The following is a 552-nucleotide window of genomic DNA, read 5'->3' on the forward strand; positions in this document are numbered from 1 at the left end:
CCCGCAGTGTTCGGTTCTATTTTGTGTAAAGTGTCTATGAGTCAGGACCAATTCGACGGCACTTAATAACAACAGTCATTTACAGACCAAGAGAGTTGGATTAATTTTGTACTTCAGCTGGTATCTAGGAAGCACCTGGCTCACTCAGTAATTTCCTTAGGTTAGGTGTGTATTTTACATCTGCACAAATGGCCCTGGAGTCGCGCTTCATTGTGATTCAGCAAACAGAACTAGCTAGTGATCTGAAATCAGCTGCCTATACCAATAATGGCTCCATTGGACCTTAGCTTTCTATTGTAACTTCTAAAATTAATATATCTTTCTGTTATAATGAAAAAATAATCTCCACTGAATGCAAAAAGCAATGCCTGATGCTACCGCATGATTACTTTCAGAATAAATTGAATATTCTATTGTCCAGTTATAATGATCAAATTAAAGAGATTTCAGCCTGCAAGATAGGAAGAAATTCTGTCTATTAGACAATATCCAATAAACCAATAACTAAACTGTACCAATGTATTAAGCATAATTAGCCTTAAATTAAATATG

Source organism: Chrysochloris asiatica, unplaced genomic scaffold (assembly GCF_000296735.1).
Source record: "Chrysochloris asiatica unplaced genomic scaffold, ChrAsi1.0 scaffold00083, whole genome shotgun sequence".
Lineage (NCBI taxonomy): Eukaryota > Metazoa > Chordata > Mammalia > Afrosoricida > Chrysochloridae > Chrysochloris > Chrysochloris asiatica.